Source organism: Hylobates moloch, unplaced genomic scaffold, assembly GCF_009828535.3.
Source record: "Hylobates moloch isolate HMO894 unplaced genomic scaffold, HMol_V3 SCAFFOLD_9, whole genome shotgun sequence".
Classification (NCBI taxonomy): domain Eukaryota; kingdom Metazoa; phylum Chordata; class Mammalia; order Primates; family Hylobatidae; genus Hylobates; species Hylobates moloch.
In genome coordinates this window covers 30,105,530-30,126,559 of record NW_026652284.1, presented here as the reverse complement: position 1 = coordinate 30,126,559, position 21,030 = coordinate 30,105,530, and the positions used below count along the sequence as shown (strand labels likewise).

Here is a 21,030-nt window from a genome sequence, read left to right as displayed (position 1 = left end):
ATGGATAACTTAGTCAATGAATAAGTGCATGCGTGTGTGTGTGTGTGTGTGTGTGTGTGTGTGTGTGTGTGTGTGTTTTAAACTACTTAGGAAGAGGAAACATACATAGGTGAGAAAATACACATGTGTTAAAGGAATATTTCAGACAAGAGATGCCACACTGACAAAATATGCAGTTTAAAAAACAAACAAAATAACAATATATTAGGTGCTTAGTAATTAGTATAGTGTGGAAGAATGTATTACGCATGACATTATTTGATTCTCAGAGCTCTACAATGTAAATATCATTCCTATTTACAGAGGAGAAAACAGATTCAGAGAAGTAAAGTGACCTCTCCAAGGTCTCAAACCTCTCACATCACAGGACAAGGCTTGAAACCAAGCTCTGACTGCAAATGCCATCCTCTGCACAATTCTTCCCATTGTCTAAGAAATGCCATTAAATAACTATCTAGAAATACATAACAGGAGAGTTGCCAACAACAACACAAGGAAATGATCTAGGTAAAACATATTTGAAAAAACGAACATGTCATCCTCAAAGTCTGTGGACTGTCTGTCCCTGGAGACCAAGGAAGTATGAATTTTCCCTTTACCCAAATCTTCCTTGAGTTATGTCACTGGGATATGGTGACTTGTGCTTCTGTTCATTTCTAGCACCCAAACCATTCTCAGCAGCTCCAGGTACTGACCATAACCAACAGCAAATATGGTACGTTACTTGCCCAAACCACAAAATCATACAGAACTTAGGTGGTTTAGACATTCAGGACAGACTCAGGCCCCCATAAGCTCAACTGTGTCCCCATTTCCCTCCATATCTGCAATCTTGACCCACTATTCTAGAGAAACAATAGATTTTTGTGTCTCACAGTAGTTGGTGTGTTCTGCTCACATTAACCCCTGTATAAGAAACAACTTCCCGTTTACATCTGCTACCTTGCCTTTTCCTACTTAATCCTAGGTACTCTGATAACATTTCTAATCAACTTTAGAAGACTGTGTTCCAGAATATAATTTCAACTGCCTTGAGTTTACCTGGGAATTGAAATATCTGGAGGTGATGGGAGATCAAACCAGGTGGGACAGAAGGGGCCTCAAACAGGTCATTACAGGAATTCTGTTTCGGCCCTGCAACGGTAACTGAATATATTTGAACAATGGTTCATTCTGATAAACATATATAACAACTTATCATCTAAATGAAAGACTAAACTCTACCAACCACCAAGCAGAAAAACCAGAGAATTTAAATTGGTCTTCAAATTTTAGGCATAAAGAAACACAAGACCTACAGTCTTCGTTGATCTTCTTGGTAAATGTCATGTAGTACAAGACTCCACTGTACTCTATTCTGGACCAAACAATCCATCCCCACAGCTCTTCCTAAGGACCCACAACCTGCTGATATAAGGCAGCTTTTCTCCATCTCCTTACACAGAAGACACGCTGACAACACCATGAGACACTGCCTCCCAGCACTTGATTCAGGTATCCAATCTACAGGTTGCCAGGGTCTAGGGGGATGGCTTGGCACAAAAGTTCTATCCAGACAAAGACAATGGTGATTGGTGGGCTCAGTCAGGTTCTCTCAGTCTTTGGGATAATTAAGAGAGAGAATTGTTCAGTGAGAAGAGAAAACAACAGCTAAAAAGACACATAGGAAGAAATCACAAGATAATAAAGTTACAAGAAGCAATGAATGAGCCAAAGTTACAAGGCAGAGAAAAGATACGCAGTGAGAGTGTGAACAGGCTGGTTAGCTGGCAGGACAGGCAGAGCAGAAGCAGACTGAGAGACCACCTTTGCTACCACAGTCAACAAGTTCACGGTTCTCCAACCTCTCCACACAGGAAATAAATCTCTTGTGCCCAATCCTTCCAGATTTCCATATCTAGACTATCACACAGACACAAAGGCTTTGGGGAAATGTGGCCCTCTACCCCTTTCCAACAAAGAAGCTCTATTGAGAAGGACAGCCCTATTTGACTGTATCTCCTAACATGGCCTTGAACCTCCAGATAATAATAAGCTTCAGAGTCATTTCTTGCTTCCACCATTTACTAGCTGCACAACCTTAGGAAAGGTACTTAACCTTTCTAAGCTGTTTCCATGTCTGTAATATTTGCAGATAACATTTATTTCACAAGTTTGAATGAAAATTAAATGAGATAAAGCAGAAAAGTACATGGCCTGGTATACAGAAATACCCTCATAAAAATAAGCTGCCTTCATTATTATTGTCATTATTATCTGAAACACTTGGCCCATTGTAGGTGCTCCACAAATAACACTCCCTATTCAAACAGGAGATGCACTGCCTTGTTTCAGTTCTCATATTGTAAAGCAAGTATCTTTCTACAGTCTCTTTAGGGCCACATTTTTTGCATTTTTGTTCTTCTGATGTCGAAAATGGCCCCCATGTGTAATGCTGGAATGCTATATAGGGTTCCTAACTGCCAGAAGGCTGTGATGTGCCTTATGAGAAAATATGAATGTTAGACAAGCTTTGTTCAGGCAGGAGTTACATTGCTGTTGGCTGTGAGTGCAATCTTAATGAATCAACAATATTATGTAACTTACATATTAAATAAGTTGTCTTTAAACAGAAATACACATAAGGTTATGTATTGATCAGATGACTAAGATGATGTGATCAGAGGCCTGCAGGAACCTAACCCTCAATTTTCCACTAGGAGCAATGCCTCAGAATTCGCCAGTTCAATGTTTCCCACAACTTTATAAAACAGAACTCCTGTGAAATCAGGAGAATCAATGCTGTTACATTAAAGGTAGAATATGGGACTAAGTGAGAATGTCCAAGTGGGAGGGGCAGGTCCAGATTGTGCAAGAGGCTCTTACGTCCCACCAAGGAAGGTGGACTTCTAATTGCTTCTAATCTGTAGTTACTGATTCAAAGACTATGCGCTTGGGAAGGGTCTGTATACCTTCTTCCTCTTTATGGAATCCCTGGTATCTGTAAACAAGGATCTTTATTTGGATTCTCTGTGGTTTTTATACCTGAATGCTCCATCATAGCAATGCAGTGAGTAAAGGACCTCGGAAGCAGCAAGTTCTCCATTTGCCAAGAAAAAGGAAAAGAAACTAAGTAAGAAAATATGCAACACACTTCTTTCAGATCCCAGAACTACAAAGCTTCTCCCCACCCAATTAATCTCATGGCAATTCATAGTCAATCTGTTTTAACAATCTCTGCTATCCCAATTTTAATGCTCTCCTTCATTCTCCTTCCTCTACAGCAGATTTCTGAATTAGCTGGGAGTTAATGTTCATGAATATGTTTGTCTTCAATGCAGACCGAATACTCTTTAAATAATGTCTTACTCTTAATGTACTTGAAATGAAACAGAAGTTCACTAAAGCACAAACATTAAAAAACAAAAAATCACTTCAACTGTAATAGTTCCCTCCTTGTCCGTTATGTTCATCTTGTCCTCATTCAAAATCAGCAAATCTAACTGAACCCAGCATCATCTGAACTCAATATACATAGTAATTTAGAGTGTAGACTCTCAAGGCAAACTACCTGGGCTGAAATCCTGCACCACTGACTCATTAGCTGTGTGAGCTTGGACCAGTGACTTCACCTCTCCATGTCTCCATCTCCCAACTGTGAAACAGGAATTGAATTAATATATGTAAGGTCCATAGAACAGGACCTGGCATGTAAGTTCTACATAAAAGATAAGCTTTAAAACTACTGTTAATTGTTTTGCAAAAGTCATTTTCCTCATCAAAAGAAAAAGTAAAAACAAAGCCTTTAAAATTTTATTTTTAATAAGCATATGTAAAAATGACATAAAAATGGACATTTTCACATTTAAAACGTGAAAGCAAAACTTGGAAAAGCCAATTAATGTAGAACTAAAAATAAAAAGGCTATTACGGTTTCAATACTATGTTTATTTATCATTCATTTTGACTACAGTTTAAGGACTTATGGAAACAAAACAGGTATCTTAAACATAAGCCTCATAGTATGCTTTTATGACTATTCTAGCCAATCAATTTACTATTATAATTGGATTTGACATCTAAAATGATGAAACCAAACATCTAGCTTCTATCTCAACATACTTCTTAATCTTGAGTGACTTTTAAAGAAGAAACAATCATTCAATGTCAAGATTATAGTGTTTGGTGTTTCTTATAAAATCTTTAATAAAACATACATAGCAATAACCATGTTATCTTTAAAATAATGCAAATGTATGTTTATGTTGTACTATATTAGTGATTACTACAAGCCGTAACCCTGCATGTTAACTATGAACCTGGTGAAAAGAGCCATCACTACTAAAACGCATGCTAAAAAATGCAAAGTCTTACCTTTTTAATGACAAGGACCAAAACACCTGTGAGAGAAGATAAGCCAACTGATTCTAAACCTTTTTCTGCATTTCTGAGTGATAATTTTTAGAGCAAATCCTATAAGAGGTACTGTGGGAAAATTTGCTGGCTGTTGCACAGGCTTTTCCACTTCCTGAATCTTATATTCCCTTGGCTTCCACCGAATTCAAATGTCTCCAAAATATAACTCTGTACTTTAATCCTGCCTAAATCTTCCCAAACTTTTACCTTCTCAAAAAACAAAAAGGTCCTATGAACACATTTCACTGAGTTTTACAACACTGAATACTAAGATCACATTTAATTCTACCTGTTCTTACCCTATCTATTCTACAAATTACAACGCGTTCCAAGAAACAAACCCCCTCAGCCTGACAAGATCAGACCCGATTATGATATTTGTGGTTAATCATCGTGGTTGGAATTCTGAAGTGGAGCAGGATTTGTAAGCTAGACATCTGGCTTGTTTAGACACTACCTGGACTTCAACACCTGCACCTCTTAACTCCAATAATAATACTGGGGTGCTTCCTCACTCCCCAGCCTCTAAAAGTAAATACCGTTTGTTTAGATAACTCAATATGTTAGTCTGTTTATGAAAATACTTTAAATTTGCAAAGGACTGATATTTTATGTCCTAGGGGAAAAACAAAACCATCAGGAACAAAAACTACTCTAGCTGTAGAAGATTATTAAAAAAAAAGAAAAAGCATTTCTGTTCTGATACAAAGGAAAATGAAATGGCATGGATGCAGACCAGTTAAAACTACCATCCGAACCTGCTCATATGAAACGCCATTCACAAAATCAGACAAGTACTCTCTCAACAGCCAGATAAGTTTTATTCTTTTTAGCCATTTTAAATTCCCATAAGACACAGGATAATTACATTTACTGAGGCTGGATTCCAATGCCAGTTATAAGTTAACTTATTGGATTAGATATCTTATTTGTCTTCATGTTCCCATATTGTTTCATACAGTGGCTTGTAATAATAGTAGGTGCTCAATAAAAATACCTTTTAATTATTACAAAAGTCTTGGCTCATTCAAAGGTTTAGATAAGGTAACAAAATAAAATTTAAAATTAAAATAAAAACAAAGAAAGCTCAAACAATACAACTTTGAAAATTTTATTATTCAAAATATTTAACATATGGTGCTAGTGCTTTCTGGGCGGAAAATGGTATGTAACCCTGAAAATGTATGTAACCCTGTCTCACAGACTACTTACAAGAACGTGAGAGTTACTGAAAGAGCAGTGAATAAAAAAATGAAAAAAAAAAAAATGAATGTGGGAGAATACTATAGTTTAAAAAAATCCCAAATTAATTAACTGCTTATTTGAACCAAGCTGTTTTTCTATGTAAAGTGCCAGTGTTGTTTGCTTTTTAAAAGAAAATCCCATTTAATAAAATTAATGATTTATTAAACTATACTGTGCTAAGATATGGCTTGTAGATATAAAGAAGAATCTCCTGCACTTAGTATAATTAAAAATTATGTTTGAGTTGCTCTCATCTTTTATTAGAAAAGACAGCAAGAATTAATTCTTTGTTAAACTGTCTATACACCTTAGAAATTGCCTGATACATTCCTTACCTCTTCAACCTCAATTTCAAAAGGGAACTGTACACAGTATAGTTTAGTTTCAAAATCTTATGTGATTTGGAAACATACATACACTTCAGCCCATCTGCTCTAGAAGTTAAATGAAAAACATTAGCAAAATCATTCTCCGAATATATGTTGTGTAATTGTTAACCCTTTTCAGATAATGCTTCTGATTATCTTTCACCAATCTCAGACTTTCAAGTACTACATTTTCCAAGGTTAAGAGACAGGTACAGACTGCTATGAGAATTAATAGCATTAACATGAGCAAAAGCAGACAAGTACAGTCTGAAGATTAACTATGTTATTTAGCTCTCTGCATACAGTAGCATAAGATCAATCTGAGAAAGTTAGGTACTGCATATAACAACAACAAAAAAATCACTGAATCAAGGCCTCCACCAAAAATAAAAGCTGAACTTATCATATAATCAAAAATTAAATAGTTTCAAATTTATCACAAAGCTCCCCTTTAAGCTTGAAATTAGAAAAGGATAAAAAGTGTAAAGGTAGAAAGATAAAGCTTATGGTTATATTTATTCCTTAATAATCAAGATTTGCATCTAAAAAATTAAGATTCTCCTCCTGAATTTTAGAAAATGCTTACCAAAATATTTCCTAAAAACAAGCGTGACACTGTATTTGGCTACATAAAGAAACTACAAGGAATATTTTAAAAACACTAAACAAACACAAAAGAAATAAGGACCACGGAATCAATTTGGGTCACACTGTATCTATGTGTTCCCGAGAACATTATCACCGCCTGGTTGTCATGCTCAGTTCTCCTTTCTACAACGCACCGCACATCCAATCCACAAGCACACAGAATTCCAAGAACATTACTAAATATTAAGTCAGAGCACTTCTGAAACACACCTTGTAATTGTCCACAGCTTCTGCAGTTCATATCAGAGCTCAGCAGCTTCTCTTTATCTTCACACCAGTGATGTAAATACAAATACCATACATCACTCATCAAAACAAAAACCCCCACAATTAGCAATAAATTTATTGCCTCAGAGATAAATCTCCTCTGTTAACCCAAACCAACATCACATCTTGATGTAAACCTAAGCACATGCTGAGCACCCCGCCGCTTATCTCCTCTATCATTTGTTTCTAACGATAGCTGACAAACTAGCCACACAAATCCTTTTTTAGCTGCTGATCAGACAGATCCCCCTTTGACAATCCAGCATGGTGGAACACTCGAAAATTCTTCCTGCTTCTATTCTATTGCTTGCTCTAAAACCCGGTTTCCTTTTCATTGAGATAATAGCCTTTTCTGCAGTCACATGACTCAGAAGCTACATTAGCAGAGCTTTATGATAATAGACCGAGTAAGCCTCTACCCCCTCCTGCTATTAAGGGAATGTCTTTTTCTTTTCTCTCCCTCTCTCTCCCTCTCCTTCTCTCTCACACACAGTCTCAGACTCAGTCTCTCACTCTCTCACATACACATACACACGTGCATGCAATGTACACATGCACTCACATATGCATGTCTAAAATTATTTAGTCTTGGAATGTTCATAATAAATAAAAAATATATACCCTAAAATGAAAATATAATTTCTAGATCTGCTGCTAAAAATAAATGCTCAAAACAAACATTCTGATGCACGGTCTTCCTTTCACTAGGATGTACCAGATTGGCCATGAACAGTGAGGGGCAGTTAAAAGCAAATATATACTCTCTTGAGCTTTGCCCTCAATGATATAAATCTGACAAATCTGGCATAATGAACACTTTGGAGACATTATAGCTATCCACATACTGAGAATTAATTCCCTGTATTAGTAAAACACATGTAAACATACTTTTTAACACCAAAATGTACTCTTGTTAAGAATATCTCCTTATTAAGTAATTCATAATTTGTCCCAAGAAGAAAAATATTCCCATGGCCAAAGCGATCTTAAAAAATAATAATCAGAAGTTCCTTTAAGGCTGGTTACCTTTGTCCATTTCTGATAAATAATCGACTCTCAAAACACATATCTGGAAACACCAGCACAGTACCTGACACACAGAGGCTGCTCCATATTTTTTTTAAATGTCCCTAGTAACAAGTAGAAGCACCAGATCAAAAGAAAGCAGCTGATCACATTATATTCCTACTTCATCTTTGGTTATGGTTTGTTTCACATTAAAAATTGTTCTTAATCCATGAAGCAAGCAATTTGAGGAAGAAGTTTAAATGTGAGAGTGCCGGGTAGTTGAAAGTGGGGGAAAAGATGGTGTAAGGAACTACGCTCAAGTACAATGTGCAAAGTGAAGAACGCTGTACACGAGGAGACTAAAAGAACGACAGATTCTGTTAATCCGAAGTCAACAGAAATTTAAACTATATTTTACATTTCTTGGTTGTAACTGGCTTCCTCATCTCAAAAATGCAAAACATATTTTTAATATATATATTTTACTTTTAACTGTGGTAAAATATACATAACACAAAATTTATCATCTTAACCATTTGTAAGTGTACAGTTCAATAGGGTTAAGTACATTCATACTGTTATGCAACAGATCTCCCGAACTTTTTCATCTTGCAAAACCGAAACTCTACACCCATTAAACAACTCCTATTTCCTCCTCCCCTAGCCCCTGGCAACCACCACTCTACTTTCTGTTTCTATGAGTTTGAGTACTTTAGATACCTCATAGAAGTGGAATCATACATTAATTTTCTTTTGTGTGTCGATACTTTACGGATTATTTTAATACCAGATCAAGACAGAGAGTTTTCATTTCACAAAATCATTTTACATAAACCGCATTATTCATAAGTAAACCGAGCCAAACTTACATTCTTTAATAAAGAAAAACCAAGAATTATTACAGATACCAGAAGGGATTATTATCATTATCATATAAAAGTTATCTATACAAAAAATTCTCTAAGTTCTCAGAACTCAAAGAATTTAACAACTCCAATTCCAAAACTCCTAGTTTACTCTAATTAACCACTCAATATACAAATAAATAGGATAGAATGAGTGTTTACTAATTCTCTTTAAGTCACTGAAGGGAACCATGGCCACTCTGGAAGACAACACTAACAACTAACAGAGCCTGAAATGATTAGTGAGGTGTCAGGGAACATAAGTTTCCATAAAGACCTGAGCAAAGAAATTCAATTAGGAAACAAAATCATTTCAGAGATGAAGAAAATAAACATAAAAAACTTAAAATACCAGCCTATGCCAACATCTCATAATGAAAACCCAAAAAAGCACAATTCAGAATTTTTAAGATAATGTTTTAATTGCTAAAGAACCTTTAAAAGTTATAATGATTTTTACCACCACCTAAATACTTTCATTATGGACTTAAAATCTAAAATCAATAATCAGCCAAGGCAACATATAAAATCAATGCAATGACTGCAGTTTTAAAAGACTAGCAAAAAACCGCAGGGGGCGGTTTGTGAAATCCGTCTAACCAAATGTGTTCTTTTTCTGCTCACAAGGTCATGAAACCTTTGGCAATCTTATAGATCACATCCATAGAGAGAGTGTGAGGTCACAGACACGCTAACATTAACACCACGTGTCCTTTATTAACTACAACGGCGCTTTTACAAATTATTTCTCAGCCAGATCATGGGCAGCAGCAAAATGCTGTGCATTCCCTGACCAGATCAATCGCAGTTAAGAGAATGCCTTCTGCCAAACAAATCTAAGTAAAATGTCTTGATCCAGATTCTGTGCTTACACTTCAAGATGTATTGCTGTTAGCAAATCTGTCCCTCTCTCATATTTTCTGCTGGCATACACGAATTGGTAAAATTGCCTAACTCTCCTCCTGAGTGTAGAAGATAGCAACAGCAGATTTTATCATTAGCAATTTTAAACTTTTTTCTTCACCAAGGCAGTAGTGCTTACAAGGGAATTAGACTAGATAATTTGTCAAGTTGTTTTTAGCTTTCACATTTTATGATGGTGGTTGTATATAATTGTGGTTCATTTCTTAATCCAAGAGTCTGATGAGAAGTAAAACAAGGATTCAATAGAGTCATGTTTTCATTTTTAAATTGAGGTACAATTTACATTCAGTGCCATATACAGATCTAAAGAGAAGAGTGAAGTTCAACAGTTGAGACAAATGAAAGCACCTATGTAATCCAGGCTCCTATCAAAATGTAGAACACTTCCACCACTCTGCAAAGTTCTCTTGTGCCTGTTCTCAGGCAAACTCCACACCTCCTCATCCCTGCCAACAACCACTATACTCTGATTTGCTATTACCACAGATTAGTTTTGCTTTGTCTAGAACTTTAAATAAATGAAATCATACAGTAAGTACTCTCTGTCCTGGCTCCTTTCAGTACAAAGCTTTCAAGATTCATCCATATTACTGCATGGCCTTGGGGGACTGGTTCCAGGAGCTCCCCCTGGATACCAAAATCCATGGATGCTCAAGTCCTGGATATAAAAGGTATAGAATCTGCATATAATCTACACATATCGTCTCATATACGTGAAATCATCTCTAGATTACTTATGATACCTAATAAAATGTAAGTGCTATGCAAATAGTTGTTATACTGTATTGTTTCAGGAATCATGACAAGGGAAAAAAGTCTGCACATGTTCAGTACAGACAAAATTTTTTTCTCCGGAGTATTTTCTGAGGTTGGCCGAATCCAGTGTGCAGAACTCACCAATACAGAGGGTGACTGTATATTAACAATTTGTCCCTTTTCACTGCTTAGGATATTGTATGAATATACCATAGTTTATCCATTCTCCTGTTGGTAGACATTTAAGTTGTTTCCAATTGGGAGCTTGTGATGAACAGAATTCTGATGTGGTTCTGCAAGATTCTCCACCCCCCCGGTGGACATGTCCTGCACATTTCCTAGGGCTGTAAATATGACAGATGTTTTTACCTCTATGATTAGTTTATGTTACATGGCACAACTGGCTCTAAGAAAGAAAGATAACCAGGGTGGCCTGAGCTAACCATGCATTTTCTTTGTTAGTGTACCCGAGGGGGCAGGCTCCTCAGCATTAGAGCACTGACATTGAAGAGCAGACACCATACCTTTTATCCCTCTAACCCACAGCAGTGTCTATCCTAGCACTGCTTCTATATGATACATAGTCAAAATTTACATATTGATATTTCTTTTTCCTTAAAAAGGTGATTACGTTGCAACATGAAAAAATGCTTTTGAAGAGGCCACTTTAGAGGGAGGAAAGAAGTATGCACTTAGACTTTTGTCCGAATACATATGCCAGATATGCAGTGCCTGGGCAAGTTACTTAACCTCCCTGTCTTAGGTTCCTTATCTATAAATGTGTGTCTCTGGGGGAGAGAGGATGTTTATACTACTGTATTGTTATTGTGAAGAGTCTATGAATTACATGTAAAGCAACTGGCCCAGTGCATGGCATAGGAAGACATCAATTGATGGTAGCCACCATTAGCTCTTAGTTTGATATCACGTTCAGCAAAAAGAAGAAACAGTATCTGTATATCAAAACTGTAGGCCGGGTGTGGTGGCTCATGTATGTAATCCCAGCAATTTGGGAGGCCGAGGCGGGCAGATCACCTGAGGTCGGGAGTTTGAGATCAGCCTGGCTAACATGGTGAAACTCTGTCTCAACTAAAAATATGAAGAATTAGATGGGTGTGGTGGTGTGTGCCTGTAGTCCCAGCTACTCAGAGGCTAAGGCAGGAGAATCGCTTGAACCCGGGAGGCAGAGGTTGCAGTAAGCCGAGATCACAACATTGCACTCCAGCCTGGGCAAGAGTGAGACTGTCTCCAAAAAAAAAAGAAGAAGAAGAAGAAGATGACCAAAAAATGATGATGAGAGTCAGGTTAAACTGGGTGAGACTAGAGGTCATTTTCATTCTAATTTCCAAACTTTTAGTAATGTCGTTTTCATCATTTAAAAATATGGCAAAGACCAGGCATGGTGGCTCATGCCCTGTAGTCCCAGCACTTTGGGAGGCAGAGGCGGGTGGATCACTTGAGCTCAGGAGTTTGAGACCAGCCTGGGCAACATGGTGAAATCCATCTCTACAAAAAAATACAAAAATTAGGCAGGTGTGGTGGCACACACTTGTAGCTCCAGCTACTCAGGAGGCTGAGGTGGGAGGATCGTCTGAACCTGGAAGGTCAAGGTCTGCAGTGAGCCATGATTGTGCCACTACACTCCAGCCTGGTTGACAGAGTGAGACCCTGTCTCAAAAAAAAAAAAAAAAAAAAGTCAGCCAAGCGTGGTGGCATACCTGTGGTCCCAGCTGTTCAGTAGGCTGAGGCAAGCAGATCACTTGAGCCCAGGAGGCAGAGGATACAGTGAGCTGAGATTGTGCCACTGCACTCCAGCCTGGGCATCAGCGAGACCCCATTTCAAAAAGAAGGCAAAAATGTTTATATAACTTCTGAAGCTGGGTATGAAGGGTACATAGAAGTTTACTATACTATTCTAAATTTCTATAATACAAATGTTAAAAAACAGAGTCTACTGTACCAAAAGGTGACAAATCTTTAATCTACAAAGATTTCTTCTTTATACACTATGACCACATATTTATTAATTAAAAATGAGATAAGCTCTGAAGGTGACATATGTAACAAGTTGCAGTGTGAACTTTTCAGTCATTTGTAATATTAATTTGTAAACCCATTAGCATTGTAATTCCATACTATAGCTAAATATCAGATTTTTAAAACCCGATAAAATATCATGAAATAATCTATATGTTAAATACATTTTTAAATGCTGTGAGAAATACATTTCATAAATAGTAAGATAGTAAGGGAAAAAGTAACACTGCCCATTTGAATTTATTGTTTCCATTAGGCATAGATCTGCATAGAATTAAGTCACTTGGGCCTCTGACCTCCATCCTCAGGTGAGCCAGGGATAAAGAAAAGAGCCATCTTTGAATCTCCTGCTTGTGGGTATCATCCCACTGACATTAACTAGAGATTTTTTTTCTTGATGTGTAGGAAAATGAGCCTTAGAAAAGGCCCAACTGTGCTAAGCTAGCAGGGACTGCTATTTTGTTGGGTTATTTCCAATAAAAGGCTTATGCAAACAGCAGTGCATAAATGTCTATGATACTACTGCAGAAGATTATACCCACACAAAAGAGGGCTGAGGAGAAGGACTATAGAGTGCAATCACTTCTAAATACGACTCTGCCAAGTTACCACTTCATGAAATGGAATAATATACAAATAGCATACTACATTTCCATCTCAGCATTTGTACTTCATCCAAGGATTTCAGAGGCTTGAAATGACTGAGTTAAATTCTTCCTAATTAGTGCACTGTAAACCACTCTAAAGTAAGTCGCCTTTAAAAATGTATTTACTCCTTGAAGTCAGTGGAGTATCACTAGGTTAAAACTGAAATTCTTAAGTCATCTGTTAACCAGAGTTAATGAGAACCCTGGTGGTCTATCCAGGTTATACCTTATAAACCTTGGGCTTCCAAAAATGCCAAAGGCTCAGACAAAGACCACAAGAATTCGATTCACTATTAATCCAGCTCTTTGAGATTAGTATTATTCCCAAATAAATCTCTGACAGTTTTAACGAACAACTAGAACTTTAAAAGGGGCTAAAAAGAATGTGAGAGCCATCTAGTCCTGGGACTCTCAAAGTCATCAGTTTCAAATTCTCAGACTTGGATAACCACTGTCTCTGGTTAGACTTTTCCGGTACTGTCATTCCCTATATCCACAGGGTGTTTGTTCCAGGACCTCCCATGGATACTAAAATCCTCAGATGCTCAAGTCCCTGATATAAAATGATATTTGCTTATAACCTACACACAGACTTTAAATCATTTATAGATTACTTATAATGCCTAATACAAGGTGCTATGTGAATAATTGTTATATTGTGTTGTTTTTAAAATTTGTACTATTTTTATTGGTTTTTAAAAATATTTTTGATCCATGGTTAGTTGAATTCAAAGATGTGAAACCTGCAAACATGGAGGGCTGAATGTGCCTAGCTTTAGAATAATTTACGTACTAAGTAAGGAGAATCTCCCAAACTGTTATTAACTCAAAAAGTAACTGAAAGCAGAGAGAAGATCATACTACTTAAGTAGTGGTAGTTAGTGGCTGGCTGCAGTGGCTAACGCCTGTAATCCCAGCATTTTGGGAGGCTGAGGTTGGAGGATCGTTAGAGCCCAGGAGTTCAAGACCAGCCTGGGCAACACAGTGAGACACTGTATATCTATTTTTAAAAAATAAAATAAAACAAAATAAAATGTTAGAGGGAATGGAACTTTCAGGGTACAACATATGCTTTGACTATGATGGCTTAATGGCCCTACATAACTTCTTCCCATCCTTAACTCTGGTGGGTTAACCAGATTTGCTCTTCTGACTCTACCATTCTCTGGTTCTCCTATGTATTAACTTTTCCCAAATAGAGTCAAAAGAAAGTGACAATCACACACGTTAGGGCCCTGAAGAAACCTGGCTCCTCAATGCATCAAATATTACACAGGTCATTGGTATTAAGGTTTTTATGTCTTTTTTTGGACAGCCTACTTTGATGAAGATCAGACTAATTAATGTTTTCATTTATTCACAGATTTGACCATACAAATAGAACTGTCAAAGACAAAAAGCTACTCTTTGTAGAGATGTTATATTCTGAGGCAAATAATTAATTATTCATCTATTCCAAATTTCAGCAGGCACAATAGACACTTGTGACAAAAGGTGCTAGGGAACATGTGTTTTAAGTTCGTCTGCAAGACTGCATCTCTCACAGCATATCACTGCTGCTTAGCACCTTCAGCCTGTTCTGACTCAACTTCAAGTGTACTGTTAAATGCTTTTGAATGAGGTTGATTTCTTCCACCTTTCCTTTCCTTTCTTCTGTTTTCTACTTATTCTCGTCTTCCTCTCAAATTTTTGTGAAGATTATTTATCCTTGTAAGGAAGAGGGTGATAACTGCAGTCACAGTGGCAAGCATGGGAAAAGAGGGCAAATACCATTAGCAGAAAAAAGACGTATTTCCTTAAAGGCCCATAAACCATAGTAATAGTTTATAATAATGGAAAAGTACTTTTCATACCTCACTTGATGTCTTCTAGTTCTTTCTTTTTTTAGCTCTAAGTTAATTTCATCCAACAAACACATATTCAGTACCAATGACGCATAAGGCACTAGGTCTCCAGAACAAAATCCCTGCCCTCCAGGGACTCATAATCAAAGAGAGAAAATAGAAAAGCAGGCAAAACTTAGAAAACATAATCAGAATGCCAGAGTAGAAATGTATCAAAAATGATACTTGAATTAGGGACAATAGTTAGGAAGTGTGCAGTATCACTGAGAAATGATGAAACTCTGAACTTAACCTTAAAATGTCAAATACCGTCCAGAAAAAAAAAAAAAAAAAAAAACACCTCTCACATATATGGTCAAATGATTTTTGACAAGGGTACCAAGACCATTCAATGGGGAAAGCATAGTCTTTTCAATAAATAGTATTGGGAAAACGATATCCTCATGAAAAAGAGTAATGTTGGAGCCTTACCTTACGCATACAAAAATTAACTCAAAACGATTACAAGATCTAAACGTAAGGGAGTAAAAGTTAAACAATACTTAGAAGAAAACACAGGGGAAAAACTTCACGACACGGGATTTGGTATTTCTTATATATGATACCAAAAGCATGGACAACAAAAGAAAAATAACTTGGATTTCATCAAAATTAAAAACTTTCGGGCATCAAAAGGCACTATCGACAGAGTGAAAAGGCAACCCATGGGACAGGCAAAAAAACTGCAAACCATATATTTGATAAGGGATTGACATCCGGAATATATGAAGAACTCCTACAACTCAATAGCAAAAAACAAGGAATCTGATTTAAAAGCTGGCAAAGGACTTGAATACACATTTCTCCAAAGACGACGTACAAATGGGCCAATAAGCACATGGAAATATGTATGCTCAACATCACTAATCACCAGGGAAATGCAAATAAAAAGCACCATAAGATACTACCTCACACCCATAAGGATTGCTACCATCAAAAATATAGAAAATAACAAGTGTTGGTGAGGATGCAGGAAAACTAGAACCCTTGTGCACTACTGACGGCACGCAAAATGGCACAGCCACAGTGGAAAACACTGTGGAAAACAAAAATCCTTCAAAAAATATGATTCTGCAATTCCACTTCTGGGTATGTATCCAAAAGAACTGAAAGCAGGGACTTGAATAGATGTAAGAACACATGTTCATAGCCGCATTATTCATAATAGCCAAAAGGTGAAAGCGACTCAAGTGTCCATCGACAGATGAATAAACAAAATGTGGTACACAATACAATATTATTCAGCCATAAAAAGGAAATTTTAACACCAGCTACAACATAAATGAACCTTGAAGATTATGCTAAGTGAAATAAGCCAGTCACAAAAAGACAAAGATTGTATGATTCCTCTTACATGAGGTAGTCAAATCTTTAAGTAGCTATAGCAATTAGAATGGTGGTTACCAGGGGCGGGCGGGGGTGGCAGCAGGTAGGAATGGGGAGTTAGAGTTTAATGGGCAGAGTGTTTAACGGGTAAAGTAAGATGAAAAAAATTGTCAAGACGGATGTTGTTGATAGTTGTATAACAGTGTGGATACACTTAATGCCACAGAACTATACATTTAAGAATGGTTAAAAGGGTCAATTTTATGTATATTTTATCATACTTTTTTTTGAAAAGTCTAATATAAATATTTCTTTACTTAGCAAATGTAACAAGTGCCTCTCAATTTTTGCTTATACTTTCAACATTCTAACTCCATGAAAGAGTATTCTTTGTCAGCTGCCAAATTAGGAAAGACTTACTTTGATTCACAAGAAGGAAACAAAATAAAATTTAAAAAATACTTTTATACCTCAGTGGTTAAACTGAGGATTACCTCTGACCCATAAGGACAGAAGCCAAGAAGCAACAGACACATGACCATTCCTTAAGGAAAGAGATGTCTGGTCTGTTCTACAATGATTGAAACCCCCGAGTCTGTCACAGCCACCTGCTGTGTGCCCAAGGTTTCAAGTGACTCATGTTAATTTGTCAGTAGTTTGGTAAGTGAAATTACCCAAGAATTTAAGAGTATTTTTTGCCAAACTTAAAACACACAAGATCAGAATCATGTATCAACTAAACAAGAGAAACTCACAAAAAGTGTAGAGAAGTGTAGAGAATTTTATTTCAGAAATGAAAGAATAATAACTTAGATCCATGCTTTAAGCAAGCCATGAAAAGCATACATAGGTAATTCTATATAACCCAAGCTAATTGATAATTCCCAGTTTATTTATATTTTACTGTGTAATACAGTAATACGTACATACTAATTCAAAGACAAAAATACACAGACACAAAATGCGACTTTGAATCTCTCAAGGGTGAGCCCTATCATGGAATCTATCACGTTCGGCACATACACAACACATATGCTGTGGTTACCTCCTCTCCCCTCACACAGCAGACATTGCCAATTAAATCACTTCTAAGCCTGTGTGTGGCCTCTCAATTCTCCTCAACACAGCACTCCACACAATCACTATCATCAATAGGAATTGGCACCAGAGATTGAAGCATGCTTGCCATCCCAGCACCAAGGTAAGAGTCGGGGGCAGATTAGGCGTAACGATGAATCACACACAAAGAAGATCCAGTAGAACCTCTGCTAACGGAAAGAAGATCTACACACAACAGCTTTTGCAACAGCAGCTTGCTACATGAATGGAAGCTGAATCTGCTGATTTGAAGCAACTACCTTTCCTTCCTAAGTCTGTTTTGGATGTGAATAAAGATTCAGCCAAGTCCTCAGTGATGTAATAAGCTCCGTGGTTCTTTACATACAGAAACCTTTTATCCTTGACAGAATTAAGGAACTGAGAGACACATTTAAGGATATGTTCTTACAGTTTTGTTACTGCTACTATCAGAAAACCTTCCCTAGCAAGAGGGGAAGGTTTCCAGATCGGCCAGCCACTCACCACCTGTCCCTCCAATTTTGCTGCTTCCTCCCAGGTTTCTACTCAAACTACATTCCTAACCATTCCTAGAGACCAGCTGACAGAATGGGAGGCAAGGAAATGGAGGCAGATTTGCAAGTGACAAAAACATTTTTCAGAGACAAGCTCTCAACCAGGCTGCCATTGCTAGTAAGTGAATCTTGACAAGAACAGGGACTAAAGGACAGATTTTACAGTGTCGCTGCATGGAAGATTTGGGACCACAGCTGCCTTACCCAGTCAGGTCAAACCATGAAGAAGCAGTAGTATTGTTTTTGTTGTTTCATTATATTTTCCAACATAAACAGGGCCAACTTCATTGTAAAGGTGCCCCATTCTTTATACCATTTGACAGACTGAAGAGAAAGAAAAAAGCAATAAAGGCACACTATTTTATTATTTTTTAAATCAAACACTTTTAGTGCTTACCATATGCCAAATATTGGTCTAAGCTTTTTATTAATATTCACATCCATTTTTTTCACAGTACCATGGAGCTGGTACTGTTACGTCTCCCAATTTACATATGAGGAAACTGTGGCACAGAAAAGTCAAGTAAAGCTAAAGTAAATGGGTTAGGATTGGAATTCATACAGTCTGGTTCCAGAGTCTGTGCTCTCAGTCACGATACAAAAACAGAGGGCACCTGTGCCTACTGTCTCATTGGTTCCTCCAAATCTCATGAGATTGGTTTCATCCTCCCCTTTTAGAGATGAAAAAACAGTGAAGTAAATTACTCAAGGTTACAGAGTAGAAAGACTGCAAAACACCAGTTATTTACTGGGCACAAACAATGTGCCAGCCACTCTGATAGGCGTCATCTTTTAATCCTCAACAGCCCTATGACAGAGGTACTAGTTTAGTCCACTTTACAGCTAAAGAAAATAGGGCTCAGAGAGAGGTCTGGTAGTTTAATTGGGGCCAAATTAGTAAGAACAGAAGAAATTTAAACTCAGACCAGTTGAGTCCCAAATCCTTGGTTTTTCCCTTCTGATGCTGCTATAAATAAAACTTTATATATCAGCTACAATAACATGTAAGGCATTGTTAGGATTACAAAGATGATTCAGTTCCATTTAAGAAGCTTACAGTATATTGAAGGAGAAAGATCAGTTACTCAAATCACTATAATTGCCATACATTTATTCATGAACCATTCCTTGGGATCCTTCCTAAATGTAGGGCACTGTTCTAGGCACTGCATATAGCAGCGAACCAATCAGGTAAGTATCTTTGCCCTCCTGACCTAACAATCTAGAGACAGACAATAACAGGATAAATAAGGAAAAGATATAGTATGTAAGATGATGATAAGCACTAAGGAGGAAGAGCAGCAGGCAGGAGGATTAGAGAAGAGGGTGGGAGGTGGACATTTGAGACGGGGCTGTCGGGGCCTCCCCTGTGCTTTGCTAAACAAAGGCAGCACGCCTCACATCGCTACTGCCAAAACCAAAACCACCCCCGCCCCTTTCCAAATGCCACAGGGTCACTGGCCCTTGAGAACCACACAGAGACTACAGTTTCCTGCCATTCTCTGAAGTCTTGTACAACTTGGCCTCGATCAGAAAACTTTTTCCCTGTTGTCCCTCGGCTTCAATGACACTGGCACTATGGTGCTTCTCCCTTCCTACCTCCCTGATCTGTCTTGGATCTGTCTCCCTGTCACTGAGCCCCACCTCCGCAACAACAGCAAAAAAAAAAAAAAAAAAAAAAGATGAGCATGTCTCTTTTCTTTTTTTTTTTTTTTTTGAGACACAGTCTCGCTCTGTCACCCAGGCTGGGGTACACTGGCACAATTTCAGCTCACTGTAACCTCCGCCTTCTAGGCTCAAGTGACCCTCCCATCTCAGTCCCCCCAGTAGCTGGGATCAGAGGCACACCACCATGCTCAGCTAATTTTTTATATTTTTTTGTACAGACAGGATTTCATCATGTTGCCCAGGTTGGTCTTTAACTCATGAGCTCAAGTGATCCACCAGCCTCGGCCTCCCAAAGTGCTGGGATTACAGGTGTGAACCACTGCGCCCGGCCTGGTGGGCGTTTCTTGAATAACATCCTTGCCCTTTCTTCTCACTACAAAGCTGCTCCTTGAAATCTTGTCTGCTGATGCAGTATCAAAGATCACATCTATGTAAATGAGATCCAATTTTCATTTGTAGCTTCAGGATATTACCTTAGCTACTACAGTACCCAACTTTCAAGCTCTCATAAACATATCTCCCTAAATGTATCCAAAATTGAACTCCTCACCTTTCTGAGGAAGTTTTTCTTTATCTGCTATTTTTTTCCCCAGGAGAGGGGAGACAGGAAATCTGTATCTGCTACTTTTCATAAGTCACCAGCAAATTTTTTTTAACTCCTTTTTTCTCTCAATCTTCAAATCCAGTCAATTTCCAAGACCTTTAGATTCTACTTTTGCAGTTTCTCTTCATCACATTACCTTCTTTCCAATCCCTATACAATTACCAAGATTTCTTTCTCTTCAGTAACCCCACCACCAATAACTTCTCATGCCAGGTCTCTCCCTTACTCAATCTATCCTATAATTAGCACCAAGTTATTAGGTTACAATTCCCTCATGTGTAACATGGAGATAGAAATTACTGTACAGTACTGATTTGAGGATTAAACGTGATTATACTAATCATCTAACATAGTTCTTAACATATAGTAGGAACTCAATAAATGTCACTTCTTTTTTTCTTACTCTCTGTGAAATCAAAACAGTGATCTGGCATTCAGGGGCCTCTGCAATCTACCCAGTTACCTAGCTCTGTCCATCAAATATTCCCCTAGCTGTACGGTCCAGGTTCCAACCAAACTCATACTGTGTGCAGTATTCTTTGACTTGGCCTGGCATTTTTATGCAAACAGATCACTGCTATGCTTTCCATCCTTCCATTTGGAGTGACCTTTCCTTCCATCTTCCACCTATCTAAGTCTTACTGACCCTCAAAGGTTTATTATCTCAATAGCTGCTGCCTCAGAAGGCCTTTCTTAAGTGCTTCATACAAGTGAGACC

The 21,030-nt window shown here is 37.6% G+C and overlaps 1 protein-coding gene and 1 pseudogene across 7 annotated transcripts in view; one reads left to right on the top strand and one right to left on the bottom strand.

The window, feature by feature from the left end:
* The window catches only part of NCOA2 (nuclear receptor coactivator 2), a 301,828-nt gene that overhangs the window by 131,680 nt on the left and 149,118 nt on the right, over positions 1-21,030 (bottom strand). The window contains exon 1 of one of the 7 annotated variants that reach the window (XM_032759597.2): positions 6,867-7,318. The exons of the other annotated variants lie outside the window; for them this stretch is intronic. The gene's annotated coding sequence lies outside the window, so the exon portion shown is untranslated. Of the gene's footprint in view, positions 1-6,866; positions 7,319-21,030 lie in introns of those variants that run through there. 7 annotated transcript variants of the gene reach the window in all.
* Positions 533-21,030, top strand: part of LOC116813205 (transcription factor BTF3-like) — a 34,315-nt pseudogene continuing 13,817 nt past the window's right edge.